Source organism: Pantherophis guttatus, chromosome 11, assembly GCF_059756535.1.
Source record: "Pantherophis guttatus breed Tessera chromosome 11, ASM5975653v1, whole genome shotgun sequence".
NCBI lineage: Eukaryota > Metazoa > Chordata > Lepidosauria > Squamata > Colubridae > Pantherophis > Pantherophis guttatus.
The window spans coordinates 4,285,464-4,301,442 of record NC_142073.1 but is presented as its reverse complement, the minus strand read 5'-3'; the positions used below and the strand labels follow the sequence as shown (position 1 = coordinate 4,301,442).

The 15,979-nt window shown below is 42.4% G+C and overlaps 1 long non-coding RNA gene across 2 annotated transcripts in view; it reads right to left on the bottom strand.

Annotated features, from left to right (window-relative positions):
• The window catches only part of LOC148112261 (uncharacterized), a 51,284-nt gene extending 35,964 nt beyond the window's left edge, over positions 1-15,320 (bottom strand). Inside the window, exons 1-5 of one of the 2 annotated variants that reach the window (XR_015729610.1) lie at positions 15,239-15,320; positions 14,095-14,128; positions 12,006-12,057; positions 5,077-5,470; positions 1,427-3,437 (exon numbers count right to left, since the gene is read on the bottom strand). This is a non-coding gene — a long non-coding RNA (uncharacterized LOC148112261). The remainder of the gene's footprint in view (positions 1-1,426; positions 3,438-5,076; positions 5,471-12,005; positions 12,058-14,094; positions 14,129-15,238) is intronic. The other variant, XR_015729609.1, reaches the window with a different exon arrangement.
• Positions 15,321-15,979: the final 659 nt, after the last annotated feature.

The following is a 15,979-nucleotide window of genomic DNA, read 5'->3' as shown; positions in this document are numbered from 1 at the left end:
CTGGTTTTTCACCCTCGCCGAGCCTCTGCGTGCACCCTGCACTTACCTGCATCCAAAACAGGCCATGTGGGAACTCCTGGGAGGGGATGGGGGGCAGCCAGGAGTGGGATTTGGAGGTTCTCTGAAATGCACAGAATCTTAGCTAGAGGTTCTCCCGAACCCCTGTGAACCCCCGGTAGCCCACCCCTGCTCTGTATAATCCATTCAGGACAGGCCCTGGGCTGCCTTCTCTCAGCTGACTTCCGTTTTCTTTTACGCTAAGCCACACAACTGAAAGGAGTGGCCTTCAGAAGGACACCCCCATAAAATACGGCAGGTCAGAATGGCAAACGGATCAAATGAAAGCAACCTGAACCAAGCTGGAAATGAAATGTACGTACACAATAAATAAAGAGGGAGCGGGAAGCTTCCACTGCTTGTGAATTATGTACGAAATCACCAGCTCCGGCTGTTCCCAGCATCCCAAGGACATCATCTTAGCTAGAAAACCAGAGCTCGCCTTAGACGAGTGGAATAAAATGAATTCACTTAGAAAAGAGAGGCCGAGATAGGTGCCTTCTATTTATTTGCAAAAAGGCAAATAAATCACGGAACTTTTGTTTTTTCCTCTTTCTTTCTTTCCATCGGAAAAGAAAGAGAAATATCTACACACCTCCTCTAAAAATGCCAAGGATGCTGAAGATAAAATGGATGAGACGGGTTTCAAGAAAAGAGTGAGTTTTCAAAGAAGAAATGGATTTATACAGATATGTTTTTTTTACAGATCAGGGTGGAATAAGCATAACAAATGCACACAAAATGGAACTGCGTGAAAGAAAAATATCCTGCCATCTTTAGCAGAAAGAAAACAGACGCGAGGGGTTTGTGTTTTCATTGCGCCTTCAGTTTAAAATGGAAAAATAAAGGTTCAATCTTCAGTCTGCATCAGTTTCACAGTAATTATTATCGCTCACAATTTGGTTCTTTTTCCTACTAATAATCTTCTCTTACATACTTTTATACATATACGTGCAGGCACACAACGCAAATGAAAAACCCTTCGTTAAACCTTTAATCAAAGAGATATTGGACACGCTTGAATTGCTGAAAACCTGTTCCAACTTTTTAAAGTCTTTGAAATTGAGCAGACAGTTGAATCTCAATCTTATATTATTAGTTTGCAAACAGCACCCCAGACCATTTAATACGATGCAGGAATTCTAAAAGATTTTATCCCCCAAATACTCCATGGGCACTTATAAAATTAAGCCATAAATGTCACAGGAGCGGGTATCACAGCTATAATGGAACTATGGAAAGCTAAAATAAAGGTTTTCCTGCTCATAATCCTTACAGTCATCCTTAATTTTCCACCAACAGCATTCACCCAGTAATAAAATACTTTGGAGATCTCTCCTGCCCACAAAATAAGAATATAAATCTTTACCTTCGTTCTGTACCACATCTGTAAGGATATTTCCAAGAAATGCATCTGGGGTCATTCATGCTAGAAGGAAGGAAGCTTCCCATGTTTTGATTCCTTACCATCCTCCAGATGTTGCTAGAAGGTCTTCAGCTTTGTCCCAGTGCTGACCACACGTTGGTCCTGCTTGGATCCATGTTTTTGTGGTAGCAGCCCTGTAGTCCCACCAGGTCAAACTCTTCCCTTGCATTCTTCTCCAGATCCATGGTGGATGGAGAGCCCAGAATTGCAAAGTCAACCATTCAATTCCCACAGAAGTGCTTGGAGAGAGATTGCTAAGAATAAATTTGAGAGCATCTAATCGATGCTTCGATTCTTCAGTCATTACCCCTTAACCCAAAATTCCAACCTTTGAAGAATTCAGGTGTGAAGTCTTTGCTTTTCCACTCAGATGACTTAACTTAGAAGGTTCCTTTATTTTAGAAGGACGTTGTCCACTGAGGCTCTCGACAAAATCCAAACTGTCTCCCATTGTTCATCCATGAAAATGCTTTTAACGTTGCACATTTTCAACCGACGGCCATAAAGAAGAAAAGGCTTCTTTGCTACAAGCTAAGAAAGGGGGGGGGGAAAGGGGGAGAGAAGAAAGGAAGGAAAGAAGGAAGGAAGGAGGGGGGAGGAATCTCTCCTTCTCCCCTTCCCTTGAAGATCCCATTTTCGCATTATTCAGGCTTCATTATGCTGAATCAATATTCGTTTAGTCACTGCAGTTATTGACATATTTTAAAATAAAAGTATACCCTTCAGCTACTGCAGTCATTACAGGTAATTTGTCTTGTCAGGGAGTAGGGAATATTATCTTGGCGTCTTTCAGAAGCCGACAGCCCATGGAAAGACATCCCCATGGTTACAACTGTAAATAATTTTCAGGCAAAAATATTGAAAAATCAATGGTTGTTTCCTGCAATCTGTCACAAACAAATCAATCATCATTCCCCCCTCATCGCCAGCCGAGTGGAGATTCAGAGGAGATGAGTGAACAGGTGTAATTCTTGCCCAGTATCTCACATTTCAGAGAAGAAAGGATGGTGGGGGAAAGAAAATCACGGCACATAATGGTGTCATCATTTAAACACTTAGCAGGCCCCGGCTACTGTCTCCATCACTCACAGCTCCAAACTGGGCAAGAGGCAACAGCTTTAGCTACACAAACAAAGTGGCCATTGCAAATGCTTGCGGAATTAAGTCGGCGTTGTCCGATTGGGCTTACGGTCTCTCGGCTGCAGCTCCCAGCTTCTAGCCAATCAATAATGATTTGAGTCCCTATAAATTCGCCTCTGAAGATGGATTGTGCTCGGTAATGTAATCAGGCTTGCAGGTTGGATGCAGACAGAGGCAGGCAGGCTGGCGTTCACATTGGGGCAATCTGGCGTTTTACCTTCACTTCGTAACCTGCTTCCAATTTGCAGACTCTGAAGAGAGAGAGAGAGAGAAAGAGAGAGAGAGAGAGGGAGAGAGAAAAAAAGAAAGAAAGAAAGAAAGAAAGAAAGAAAGAAAGAAAGAAAGAAAGAAAGAAAGAAGGAAAGAAAGAAAGAAAGGGGAAGGGAAATTCCTAACTCAAGTTTGCTCTGGTGGTGTCTCATTTCACCAACAAGCTTGCATCAGACACTTGAAGGCTAGTAGAATTTAAGGTTGAGGTCTATAAAGATGATAGGCAGGCCCAGCAGAAGTAGTATGTTGAAGGTCTCATCTGCTAAGAAGCTACCACTGATGGGACCCTGCCGATGGGCCTTTTCTGCTGTTTTACCCCACCCTGTGGAACATCACCCCCACCCCTGAAATGAGACTGGCCCCATCCTTGATGTTCTCTCAGAAGTTCCTCAAAAGCTGGCTGTGTCCACAGGCTTCAGGGTGTCAAGGAAATGTTGGTTTTTAGTGGAGTGGCTTCATTGCTCATACAGTAGCTACTAATGCTTCCTCCTGGCTTTTTAAAAATAATACGAATGGTTTAAATTGTGGAATGTTTCTTTTTAATCTTGTCATGTTATGGATAGATAGAGTGAATGAATGAATGGGTAGATAGATGGATAGAGACAGATGGATGGATGGATAGATGGATGGATGATGGAAGGATGGAGGATAGATGGAGGATAGATGTTAGAAGATAAGAGAGAGAGAGAGAGAGAGAGAAGATATAGATATAGATATAGATATAGATATAGATATAGATATAGATATAGATATAGATATATAGATATATATAGATATAGATATAGATATATATATATATAGAGAGAGAGAGAGATGAGAGAGGCAGGCAGGCAGGCAGGCAGACAGACAGACAGAAAATTATGTACTGAATGCCAAAAAAAAAACGAGAAAGACTTTATCTTTCTATGGATTCTTTCGCTCTTTACCAAAGGGGGAACCTACAGAGGCAAAAGGCAAACTCTTCTTTTAGACTTGCCCTTAGCAAAACATGCTATATCATAGTAATTTAGACATTTTTCTTCGGCCTGTCATTCCAGAGGTATCCCAAAGCTGCAAAATGTTCATAAAGCCACCCAGAGTTTCTCTCAGACGAGAGATGGATGGCATACAAGTGTAATCCACAAACGAACGAACAAAATGGCCGTCACCGTGCTGTGATTTGAAAAGTATTTTTCTTGAGAATGCTTGCGAGCACCTATTAAAGGGGACGGGCTTCCATCATGTCACCACCCCCCACCCCAGCCCCTTTTCTCTTCCCCTTTCTCAATACCTATATCCTTTCATTTCACAAAGAAAATCTCAGTGTTGCCAGGTTGTGTATTTGGAGACCATTAGAATTGTTTACGTCATAATTAGAATTATATCTGTTGGGAATAATACCAGAGGGTTACGATAAAGGGACCCACGTATTGAGTTTTACATATACTGACAGCGGCAAGGATTATATTTGCTAAATACTGGAAAAATGAAAACACTCCGCCAGACGGAGAAGCGATTCGGAAAATTTTAGAATATGCTGAAATGGATAGGTTTACTTTTAAAATTAAAGATAAAGAAGACTCAGAATACTACCGGATATGGAACAGTTTTTTATGAGTGGATAGAGAAAATAGGTAGGAATTAAGAGGAAAAAAGAGATGGTTTTCAACTGTAAGTATGATAATCTACAAAATGTAAATAGATATAAGAAAACCCAATTTAAACTATTTGGTTAAACTATTACAATTATATACTACTAATAATAATAACTTTATTGTCATTGTACGTGTATACACAGTATACCCATACAACGAAATTCACTTAACACGCAAAGACCAGGTCCAACACACATAACAATCCCCAAACACTCCCACCCACCACAATTCCCCACCCCTAAACCACCCAAACATCCACACAACAGACCAAGTAATGCTGTCCAACAGCTCACCGATGGTGGCCTTTTAGTTCATTGTTGAGTGCAATGATAGCTCTGGGATAAATATATATCTAATATCTAATACAAGTGTTATCATATTATAGTTACTGTTATTGTTACTAGTTATGAGTTCCTGTGTTAATATCTTTTTTTTATTCTGGTCTTTGTTTGTGAAACTGACATACCCTGCATTCATACACTATATTCAAAAATGCTTATAAATAATATATATATATATATGTATACAAAAAAAAAAAGAATTGTTTACCTCTGGATGAATGTGATGCATGTTATTTCTTTATCATTCTTATTCTGTTTGGTGGAGGGGATCTTTTCTTTTCCTTTCTCTTTTGAAGCAATCGTTTTAAATATTGGTTCTCTTTTCTAACTTCTCTTTTTAATGATTGTGTTCACCGTTAGGAGTGCTTTGGAAGCAGAAAAGCGGAAAAAGATTTTTTTTCCTTTAAAAAAAAATAGAATCAATAAATAAACAAAACCTGCTTGGCCTCCACTAGATGAAGCTGAATACTAAGCAATGCTAAAAAACATTAGGTGGCTCTCTTGTCTTCAACATAAACCGTGTTTTTCATCTGTTTCCATCCATTTGACAGGTTGTCTGATGCTATTTCCACAGAGGATTCAGCTCAGCCTTGCTAGACTCTCTGGAAGAGAAGAGAAGAGAAGAGAAGAGAAGAGAAGAGAAGAGAAGAGAAGAGAAGAGAAGAGAAGAGAAGAGAAGAGAAGGTTAAAAGCTAATGGGTAAACCCACAACCACAACAAACCTTCTGTGAAAATTATGGACAACTGGAGATACAATCCTTGGATGGCGATGCCTCAAGCATCGTCTTCCAATTGGTTTTTGCAAATTCAGCTGTTCCTAACCAGCCCTCGAAAAACTATCTGCATTCAAGTAATTTTGCCAACCGGCAACAGGAGAAATAAAAGAAAAGGCAAAAGGGTGTGTCCCACTTTACAAGGGAAAAATGTGGCTACCGAGAAGGGTGGGGAAGAAGAAAATGCTCTCCAATGCTCCCTCAAGATGATCTAAAGAACTTTCTAAAGAACCCCTCATTTGATCACTTTCAGATGGAGCAGCTTGGTTAACCAGAAAAACGTTCACCCCAAAGGAGGAGGATTAACCTAAGAAAAGAGAAACACTATTTAGTCCATAGAAGTTAGGTGGTTATAATAAATTTATCATGACAATAATATTTTATAAGTATCTTATTATTATCGTCATGATAAATGTATTATAACCACCTAACCTCTATGGACTAAATCAGGGGTGTCAAACTGGATTTCTTTGAGGGCTGGATCAGCATTATAGTTCTCCTCTGCGGGCTGGCGGGGAGGTGGAGATGGGGAGGACAGGACAGATGCCTCCTACAGCACCCTGCCGGCCAAAATGGGGCATGGGGAGTCCACCCGTGGCCCCTCTGTGCCTCATTTTCACCCTCTGCTGGCTGTTTTTGGGCCCGTTTTCAGCCCAATTTTCAGCCTGTTTTTGGCCTGTTTTCAGCCCGTTTTTCAGCCCATTTTCAGCCGGCAGAGTCCTGCAGGAGGCCATGGAGGGTGAAAATGAGGTGCCCCCCCCCACACAGCCTGTTTTAGGCGCCAGAGGCACCGCGGCCAGTTCTTTGATATTTCCAGCCCCACGGGCCGGATTTAAGCACCCCATAGGCCCAATGCGGCCCGCGGGCCTTGACTTTGACACCCCTGGACTAAATAGTATTTATGAGAGGTTCTCATGTTTTCCGTGGAGAAGTCAAGTGATACTGAGATAATTCTTCCATGTAAAATAGAGTGTTACGACAGGAGAGTTATACATACATCTTTAACTCCTGCGTAATTGAAGCAACTCAACCGGCTAAGTCTATTTTCTTCCAGTTAAAACAATAGAAATACACAAACACACACACACACACATACACGCACGCACACCCCAATTATTTGGAAAAGATTTGCCAGAAATTAAAAAGATAAATATTCCTCGAAACTTCAACCCTGCCCCAAAAGTTCAGCTCTACCTAAACTTCTTACCACATCTCTTTATTGATACAAATAGCACCTCCATTGATTGTATTTGTATTGTTTGCCGGTTTGTTTCCAGACTTGTTTTCAAAATAGCTCTTGCTATCCACCTTTCCTGAAACCACAAGCGCTGGAAAAAAAAACATTTTCTTACTCAGAAATTACTACCTAGATTTCAATATGGTTGAGCCTGCAAGGCTGACCTTTAAAAGCAAACATGGTTTGTGTGGAGAACCGAGGTCCACAGGAAACTCAAAATAAAACCTTCTCCATTGCCACACCTAGACTGTGGAATTTCATACCCAGGGAGAATCCTCCGGCACCATAAGAATTTAAATCAGACTACAGCTGGAAGGGACCTTAGAGGTCTTCGAGTCCAACCCCCTGATTAGGCAGGAAACCCTACACCACTTCAGACCAATGGTTATCCAACCTCTTCTTAAAAACTTCCAGTGTTGGAGCATTCGCAACTTCTGGAGGCAAGTTGTTCCACTGATTAATTGTTCTCACTGTCAGGAAATTCCTCCTTTATTTGCAAGTATCTAATTTACTTACAAGTGTCTCTTGCCTGGCTCATTTCTCCACAAGATTTGGAATACCACCGTTCATCTCGTGATGATGATTTGTCGGTGGTTTAGATGTTATTATCCTGAGTTTTTGTACCGAATTTCAACCCCCCCACCCCCCACCCCTTGGGCGTGTTTGTTTAAATTGACTGCAGCTCGGTGGCCTAATTTGCTCAGATCGTTTTTTGAGATATGGTATCTCGTGGGTTGGAAGATTCCTTTGAGAAGAAAGGCTTTCGACAGCCCAACGTCATCAACGACATTCCTAAGGAGACATGGCCGATGCCAACGCTGCCGTCTTTCAGGTGTGCCTGGCCAAAAAACCTAAACCAAATCAACACCAACACCCAGATACTTCTTAATTATTATCTGTACTTGTTTCAAGGTATTTTAAACTGGTTCTAGCGTCTGATAGGGGGATTCGTGCCACTTTTAACAGCTCATCTCTTTTGCCAAGTCAAAATGAGTAATTTATTCCTCCACAGAGTGTGCCAGAACATGCCCTCTGCTTCTCCTGAACATTTCTCTTTCCTCTGTGAAAGAGGATTCTGTATTGTCACCCTTATTCTTGGGGGGGGGGGAGGGGGGGCTTAGAGATTGCGTAGAATCCCTTTGGGTTGGGTTTCTAAGTTTATTCTTTTTTTTTTTCCCATGAAAGAGGATTCTATATTGTCTTGGGGTGCCTAAGAGAATCCCTTTTGGGTTGTGTTTTTAAGTTTATTATTTTGCCGGGAAACAGCAGATTGTCTGTCTGTCTGTCAGTCTGTCTGTCTGTCTGTCTCATCCATCTATTATCATTCCATCTGTCTGTCTGTCTGTCTGTCTGTCTGTCTGTCTGTCTGTCTATCTATCTATCTATCTATCTATCTATCTATCTATCTATCTATCTACCGTGTTTTCCTGAAAATAAGACCCTGTCTTATTTTTTTTGAACCCTGAAATAAGTGCTTGGCCTTATTGCTATGCGCATAAAAGCCTGATTGAGTTTATTATCAGGGGATGTCTTATTTTGGGGAAAACAGGATATCTATCTATCTATCTATCTATCTATCTATCTATCTATCGCTCTATCTATCGCTCTATCATCTATCTATCTATCTATCATCTATCTATCTATCGCTCTATCTATTGCTCTATCATCTATCTATCTATCTATCTATCTATCTATCTATCATCTATCTGTCTGTCTATCTATCTATCTATCTATCTATCTATCTATCTATCTATCACTCTATCTCATCCATCTCATCTATCTGTCTTCTATCTATCTATCTGTCATTTCAAGGGATATGTTCCTCCATCCATCTGCAGCCTCCTTGCTGATCTACTTCTCAATCTGGAAAGATCCCTTAGAGATGGTCCTTCTAGGTTTTTTCTCAACAGGAAAGTCAAAAACCAATATGGCTGCCGAAGATATTTTTCTGCAATGAATGATGGGACATTCAGCCCTGGGTCACCCCTACGGATAAAACAACTGCTGAGTGCCATTTTCTACCTTGAGAACGGCATCAAAATATCCATGGGGAGCACCAGAGAAAAGCCACCAAAGGAATGTAGGGCACAGCAAGTATCCGGGCTACCACCCTGCAGACAATTAATATTCATAAAGTGGTCACGTCTAGGCACCTCCCTGAGATCTAATTTTTCTGTTTGCAGGGGAAGGCTTGTGTCAAGAAATCCAGTTTCCTAAATGAGGTGCCATCTGGGGTGAGACAGTCTAGACAGGGTTTGCCTCCTGAGGGAGAAAGAGATTTCGGGTCCTTCCAGTACAAACACAGACCTCGACGCAACCTCAGCATCTCTGGATCGCAACTCAACATTCGGGACATCCTGCTCAAAATTCCCGTCTGTCAAATTAAAGACACGTTTATGGTGGCAACCAAGAGATGGAGTTGGGAAGGCCATGGCTAGAGGGCAGGGTTTCGTCTAGAAGACATGGGTTCAGCTTTCCTGGAAGTTATTAACGCTGTGGGTGGCCATAGGGCAGAGGGGAAAATTCACACGCTTCTTTGTTGTAGCAGACAAGTTGATGTTGGAACTGTATCAATCTCCTGAGGAATCCCTCTCTACTTTTCCCATAGTGGGAGAGGGGAAGGAAGGCTGGGCAGTAAGGGTGAGCATAGGGAGCCACAAAATCACATTTTTTCAAAACAGGTACATGACTCCGGGACAGGAAACAGGCCCATTTTCGCCCTCCATGAGCCTTTGGGAGGCCCGTTTTCCACCTCCCTGGACTCCACGCACCCTCTGCACTTACCTGGGATCCAAAACGGGCTGCGTGGGGATTCCTGGGAGGGGAGAGGTGGGGTGGACGGAGGCCAGCCAGTCATCAGAACTACCGGTTCGCTGAACTGGACGTAAAATTTACACCCGGTTTTCCAGAACCGGCCTGAACCGGCTGAATCCCACCTCTGTAACCGTCATAAATGGAGTTAATTGTCAAGCAACCAAATGTACATCATGTGACCTGCAACGGTCATAACTGTGAAAAATGGTCCTAAGTCTCTTTTTTTTCACCATTGTTGTAACTTTGAACTAAACGAACTGTTGTAAATTGAGAATTACCTGCATAAGTCTCAATGCTATTGCTATTAATAACCAGCTTCGTTAGCAATGGAAACTCTGGCCATGACTGTGGTCGTAAATCGAGGACTACCTAGCCAGTCCAACCCTTGTCGTGAAGATGCCGACATGCTACCCTGAAAATGTTTGGCAAAAAAAGAAGAGGGGGTCAAGCTATTCTCCAAAGCCCTTGAAGGCAGGACCAGAAACAACGGGTGGAAACTAATCAAGGAGAGAAGCAACCTGGACTTAAGGAGAAACTTCCCAACAGTGAGAACAATTAACCCGTGGAACAGCTTGCCACCAGAAGTTTTGGGTGCTCCAACACTGGAAGTTTTTAAGAAGAGATTGGACAACCATTTGTCTGAAATGGTATAGGGTTTCCTGTCTAAGCAGGGGGTTGGACTAGAAGACCTCCAAGGTCCCTTCCAACTCTGTTATTCTCTTATTCTGGGTCAACCTATTTTCCAAAGCATTAGGAAGTCAAGACAAGAAAGGATGGATGGAAACCTATCAAGGAGAGAAGCAACCTAGAACTAAGGAGAAATTTCCTGACAGTGAGAACAAATAACCAGTGGAACAACTTGCCTGCAGAAGTTTTGAGTGCTCGAACACTGGAAGTTTTTAAGAAGAGATTGGACAACCATTTGTCTGAAATGTATAGGGCTTCTTGCTTGAACAGGGGGTTGGACTAGAAGACCTCCAAGGTTCCTTCCAACTCTGTTATTCTAAATACTTCTTTTAAAAAAAAAACAGTGAGAAAAACACCAATTCAGAACCGTGATCAATTTCCACCTCAATTCAATTCAATTCAAATCAAATCTTTATTGTCAGTGTACAACATATGTACAATGAGATTGGTTGAGCTCTCTCAGTGCACACACAAACACACACACACCAACACAATACAACTCATCTATTTCGAGAGGGAAGAAAACTTCCCAAGCATGGTATTTATGGTTTTTCATGGTTTATCAAAGCGATCTGTGGAAGCAACAACCTACAGCATCTAGGTGGGGAAAAAACTTCCCCATCAAACTTCCCCTTTTCCTTTAATCAGCTGGAGCCCAACAGCCCCACGAAAAGGAGATTAGATCTGGGTCTTTTCTCTCTGTGGGCCTTGGGTTAAAAAAAAAAAAATACATTGCCTTCCCAGGTACATCTCACTCCAGCCCGGTCACGCACGCAATCTATCAATGTGCAGATAAAGCATTAAAAAAAAGAGAGAGAGCGCGAGAGAGAGATTTTTGAAGAAATGCATTTTGCAGTTTGATGCAAAACAGAGGTGACAACCACAGCGGAGTAGGCTTTGACTAAATCGTTCAGTACTTCAAAAAATTATCTACCAGGCTTTCAAAAGCTGGCATTGCGGGAGGCGAGGAGATCTGTGGCCAAAGCAAAGGGGCAAAAGATGTTTACACAGGTAGTCCTCGATTTACGACTACCACAATTCAGCCTGAGTTTTCTGTTGCTAAGTAAGGCGTTGGTTCAGTGCATTTTGTCTCCATTTTATGACCTTTCTTGCCCCAGATTTCTGTTGCTAAGCGAGACGTTGGTGAGATGTTGGTTCAGTGAGTTTTGCCTCTATTTTACGACCTTTCTTGCCATGGTTGTTAAGTGAATTGCTACAGTTGATCAGTTAGTCACCCGGTTGTTAAGTGAATCGGACTTCCCACAGTGACTTGGCTGGTCAGAAGGTTGCAAAAGGGGATCACAACACCCCCACCCCTGGACACAGAGACGGTCATCAATAGGAACCTATTGCCAAGTGTCTGAATTTTATTATCACGTGATCATGGGAATGCTGCAAAGGTCAGAACTGTGAAAAATGGTCGTAAGTCACAATGTCTCAGTGTCATTGCCACTTCGAACGGTCACTAAACGAAGTGTCGTAAGTGGAGAACTACCTGTATACGCACACCCCTGTACCTGCCAGACTTCATTTCAAGAGCCTGAGTTACGGAGTTTGCAAACTTAACCATTTATTCGTTTAAACATAAAGCACCCAAACAGAATGGTGAAATAATAATCCTCTTACCTTTTCCCAAGTCACCAAGTAAATGGAAGCCCTTCCGAGACATTTCTACCTTCTGTTGTAGGAAGACAGAGGCAAGAAACAAATTAAGTTATTCGTCGGAATTTCTTTCTCCCTGTGTGTGTGTTTCTCTCTCTCTCATGCATGAGGCATTGTTAAATACACTAAAAATATTGCAAAAGAATTTTTTTAAAAAAATAATATTTATTCAACTTCCAAAGATTAAAATACACAGTACAAAAAAGAAACATAATACACAAAAAAGCAAGAATAAAACACAAACACACACACAAAAACAAAAAATATAAACAACCAAAAACCAACATATCGAAATTTCAATACTAATAATAATTATTTAATATGGAATAAATGGTATTCCTGTTGGAGAGTAAACATAAAACTTAAGGGATGTTTTTGTTACGAGATCGAATTGTAAACAGAAGTCAAGATAAGTTAGATGAAGATGCAAGTTTAAGATACAGATATTTAGAAGTAGAATTTGTATGAAGAGGTTAAATAGGCTAGAGATACCGATGCAGAAAAGTTGTTATTAGCATTGAAATTTTGATATGCAAAAGGATTTCTAATTTACTGACCCAGATACAGAGCTGTGAATTATGATAGAAGCTTTTTTAGAGATGGGGAGTGAAAAGAAAGTGGGAGTTTTTTTAAAAAAATGACCAATAATTGTACCACTTACCTTTTAAAAACTGATCAAAGGGCACACCTGTGTGGATCGAGTGTGTAAGAATGGCAAGAAATGTGGTGCATTTCTGGAAACATGCCATTTTGTGCATGTTTCCAGAAATGAAATCTTACACTATCTTTATTTATTTTTTTACAGGATGTGAATTTTAGCTTTCTTTTAAACAACAGACGTTTTTGGAAATTAAGGAACACATTCTCACACATGGATGGGGAAAAAATAATGATCTCGGGGGGGGGAAATTACTTTCCTCTTAAGATTCTGGAAGTTTGATTTAATTTAACTGGGTTTTCATTAACCACTTAATTTGGGAATTATAGACTTGTAAAAGTCATGAAGTTACTGCAAGTATATAACTATATGTGTGCAATAGCTATGCCAATTATGTACTAATACATATTTTCTCTGGTTATGCTTGTGCGTTAATCTGCAATGTCTATTGAGATTCTCCGTCATACAAGTCCCAAAAGTGCTTTTTCGAGAAGCAACTGGACTTTACGGTTTTGCTATGAAGACGTTTCGCTTCTCATCTCAGAAGCTTCTTCAGCTCTGTGTGAGCTTTTCTTGCAGTTTAGAAACCGTGAGTTGAAGATTAAAAGGATGCTAGCTAACTGGAATTTCTCAAAATAAAATAAAACACAATAAACACCATCCTCAATTAAACCAAGATCTAACTATAGTCCAAGCATAACTTTTCACACCATGCACTGACCCAATTAATAGCGTGCATTCACAACAAGTCCCTTCAATGCAAAAAATAAAAATCCTAAAGGTGCTTTTTGCAAAAGACAACTGGACTTCCTTGAGGGTTTTCTTTTTCCTTCAAATCTTTTCGCTTCTCATTCAAGAAGCTTCTGGGATGATGAGAAGAAGAAGAGAAGAAAAAGCTTCTTGGATGAGATACGAAACGTTTTCAAGGGGAAAAAAAAAAGAAACTAGAAAGTCCAGTTGCCTTTTTGGGGGGTAAAAGCACCTTTGGGACAACCACGATCTGGATGATTGAGAACCTCCATAGACAATGCAAAGAACTGTGCTGGCATATGGACACATTTGGCTGATTGGGCGCTCTGCAATTTTGGCACTCTGCCCAAACACATTTCCCACCTACCCCCAGTGTGCATTTACAAACAACACACACAGAGAGAGAGAGAGAAAGAAAGGCACAGACACGCAAGCCTATTTGGAAACCCTCCTTTCAGAATAATCTGCAGCCGTCTCCTCTGGCATTGCCTGCACCCAGCCACCCCACCGCCCTACAAAACCCACCCACGTGCGTCTAGACACCAAGTAAGCACAGTTTCAGCCTCGGACGGGGAGGGGGCCGTGGAAACGCACGCGCGCGCCCCATTCATTGTTCTCCGGGGCTCAGCAACTCCTGCGACTTACCCGCCTTCCTGCACTCTGCACGGCCCCCGCCAAGCTGCTGAGAGAGAGAGAGAGAGAGAGAGAGAGGGAGGGAGGGAGGGAGGGAGGGAGAGAGAGAGAGAGAGAGAGAGAGAGAGAGAGAGAGAGAGAGAGAGAGAGAGAGAGAGAGAGAGAGAGAGCTGGGTGTGAAACCTTGCTTGACACCCCCCCCCCCTTTTGCCTCTGCCCCATCCAAGCAGCCGAAGAGCGGCCGAAGGGCGAGCCGCATATGCGGAGCGCTCCAGCCGCCGCCGCCACCAGCCGCCGCGAAGAGCCCGGATTGCAGATTGCAAAGGCAAGGGGCTCTCTTTAGACAGTGAAGCAAGAGAGAGAGACAGAAAGAGAGATAAAAGAGAGGGAGGGAGGGAGGGAGGGAGGGATGAAGGAAGGAAGGAGAAAGAGAGAGGGAAGGAAGGAGGGAGGGAGGGAGGAAGGAAAGAAGGAAAGAAGGAAAGAAGGAAAGAAGGAAGGAAGGCGAAGGATAGAGAGGGAGGGAGGGAGGGAGGGAGGGAGGGAGGGAGGGAGGGAGGAAGGAAGGAAGAAGGAAGGAAGGAAGGAAGGAGGGAGGGAGGGAGGGAGGGAGGAAGGAAGGAAGGTGAAGGATAGAGAGGGAAGGAAGGAAGGAAGAGGGAGGGAGGGAGGGAGGAAGGAAGGAAGGAAGGAAGGAAGGAAGGAAGGAAGGAAGGAAGGAAGGAAGGAAGGAAGGAAGGAGACGGATAGAGAGGGAAGGAAGGAAAACCAAAAAAGAAAAAAAGAAAAAGTCTCAGCCGAATAGCCGGCGCTGCCATCCGCAACTTGCCCTTAGCAAAGTCCCGATCCAGACGCAAAGAAACTCCTTTTGCAACGCGGGCCAGTTGGGGAGGGGGAGACTGGCGGCGTGGGGGGCAAGGCAAAGGATGCGCTGCAAAGGCAAGGCAAGGAGATGGAAGGGGGGGGGTTGGAGGAAGGGTTGCAAAAAAAAAAGGAGGAGGATGCACGGCTCTGCTCCTCCCCCTAGAGGTGGCCTGTCCTACAAACTGGCTCACCTGGACGCTCTGGGAAGCGTCAGTCCAGGAACGCAAGAAAGAAAAGGAAAAAAAGAAAAGAAAAGAAAAAGAGGGGGAAGAAAGGAGGGAGGAGAAGTCACCTTTGTCGTAAGCTCCCTCGGGGTCCCAGCGCCTCCGCCCTGCCCACCTTTGCCTGGGCCACCCCGAGTGGCAGCTGACGAACCAATCGGGAGGGACCCTTCGGCCACCCCACCCCACCCGCCCGAGGCGGTAGCCAATGAGCAGGTTGAGAAGGGAGCGAGGGAGACCCTCACTCAGCAGAGAGGCGTGTGGGTAACGTAGTCCCGAAACCTGGCAGGCTGATCTTCGTACAAACGCCGGTTGAGTTTCTTCTTCCAGTTTCATTCATTCTTTCAAAATAAAAACAACCAAAAAAAACCAATCTTGGTCTTTTTTTTCCCCCTGCCTCTTTACGTGAACATGACAGGTGCCTATAAACCAGATTTCGGATGCATCGATTTGAAAGAGAGTTATTTCGTGGTAAAACCTTATTTTAATATCTCTCAAAGAGCATGGTAATACATAGGATAATCTTTCCTGCCTTTGAGTCAATATTGATTCCTGGCGACGCCTGGATAAGCCTCTGCAGATATCTTGGCCAGGTTTCTGAAATGGCCATAATATTACTTTATTTTATAATATTACTTTTTATTTTATGTTATTATTTTATTTTATATATGGCATCTACAGGGGCCATGCAATCACTGACACACAAATACGAATAAAACAGACACAAATATACGTTTAAATACTTATATTATATATAAATATAAATTTATATATATATTATTTTTATATAAGTATATTAAATATGTAAAGAG